This window comes from Austrofundulus limnaeus, unplaced genomic scaffold, assembly GCF_001266775.1.
Source record: "Austrofundulus limnaeus strain Quisiro unplaced genomic scaffold, Austrofundulus_limnaeus-1.0 Scaffold1767, whole genome shotgun sequence".
NCBI lineage: Eukaryota > Metazoa > Chordata > Actinopteri > Cyprinodontiformes > Rivulidae > Austrofundulus > Austrofundulus limnaeus.
This window is the reverse complement of record NW_013954169.1, coordinates 47,497-49,557: the sequence shown is the minus strand read 5'-3', so window position 1 is coordinate 49,557 and position 2,061 is coordinate 47,497.

Genomic DNA, 2,061 nt, shown 5'->3' with positions numbered 1-2,061 from the left:
ATACTTATTTTACCTGCTGTATATTTAATCCTCGTTTGGCCTGAACATCCAGGATGGTGTTGATTTGCAGTAACTCTGCTGCAGCTCTGATTGAAAGGCCAGCTGGTCGTCAGCCAGAACTCTGTCTAACTTAGTCCTGCTTCAAAGTCCTGTAAATCCTGCAGCCAACAAACTCCATATATAAAAGCCTAATTGAGGATTATTGGTCTAATCCAAAGAATAACAATGGTTCTGTTTTTGTTTGAAGCCATGGAGGGAAATGTTTTAATATTTTTACATCTTTTATTGTTTGTTTATTTATTATCTAAAGCTGTCATTGCGAAAGCTAAAATCAGCTTTATTGACGAGTTTACATTACAAAAACATTTAATTGTTTAAGCTTCTTCTTTTCTTGCTGCCAATTATTTGTTGTTTATGTGTCGACCTTCAGTTCCTGTGTTGCGTTCTCCTTTTTCAGTAATGTACCACAACACAGCGATCTATCCAGCCTCCTCCAGAGGCGCCGTGTATTTTTAATAACCGCCAAGCTACTGATATTCAGTGCAGAGATGAAATAACAGCAAACATATTGATCATAGTTGTGTATCTGTGTGTGTGTGAGTGTGTGTATCGGTGTGTATCAGTGTGTATCAGTGAACTGGATGCGTTGGTAAAAAGTCATTTAGGAATAAATTAAATTGAGTGAGGCTCTCTCTGCTGTTAACAGTTGACTTTATATTTTTCACTGTGACAACAGGAAACACTTCAGCCTCTCCTGACGTTTATCCAGACAGGAAATCAAAACCCTGAGATATTTAAACTCCTCCAGTAGTGTTAGAACCCTACCTGAACAACTAACCCTAACTGATTCTCACCTCAACGTTTCATGCTTAAATTTTACTAAACACGTTCCTGAGCATCGCTAAAAAAACACTAACTGAGCTCTACCTGGTATTTCCTGCATAGAAACAGTGTTTTAACACATCCTGTTATAAACACTGAAAGGTACTATGACTGACTGACTAAATGTGAAATAATATAGAAGTACTATTAAAAGTAAAAGTACGAAAGTTTTACTCATTGATGAGGTGTGTTGATCAACTACCTTCTTGAATTCTGAACTCTCCCACTTTCCAACATGGAATTCCCACTTGAGGAGTGTTCCAGTTTAAATTTACAACTTATAAGTGGGAAGTTCCCACGTTAGCAAAGGTAACCAGCAAAAATGCAGCTCCACCTAGTAGGGCTGTGTATTGGCAAGAATTTGGCGATACGATACGTATCATGACAGAGGGGTCACGATACGATATATCCCGATACATCCCGATATATCCCGATACTATAAGCAAGGCGATATATTGCGATTTTTTTTTGGTCCAAAAATTCTATTAAATAAAAACCTCTTACTGGAAAAAAAAGAAAAACCAAAATTCATTGTCTCAAAAAATTCTATTACATAGACATGTGCTAGCCTTCTGTAACGTGAAGGCTGACTAAAATTGGAAAAAAGAGCGCACGAGACACTTAATTTGTCTTAAAATACAGACATTGTGACAAATAAGTAACTGTTGGTAACCTTACCTCAGCTTAGAAGGCAGAGGGTGTCAGTCTTTTCTGCTCAGATTCAGCTATCAGAGCATGAAGCTAATGTTTACTCACAATGCTAATGCTACCCTTACTCTCTGGTGCTCAAGAGGTAGAGGAGCCAAATGTCTGGCTCACTGCTGCCAACTAGTGGTCAGAGGCTGAACTACAACATAAAAATAAATGGATGGCAGGAAAGTTTACATTTTAAACCTTAATTAAATATCGATACAGGGCTTAACTCAATAGTAGCTTATGAACACATGTCTGTTTTTCCCATCCAACATGGAAAAAAGGGGCGGTCTTCTGAGGCGCGTGATGTCACGTGCAAAGGGTCAATATAAGCAGCCTTCCAAGGCCAGGACGCCAGGGAAACACTGGAAAGGTCTAAAAAAGTTTTAGAAGATGTTTGTGATAAAACAAATGACTGACTGTGAGTTACTCAGTCTGCAAAGTTTGCATCTGTTTAAGCAGACGTCAGATGTTATGTTATTGCAC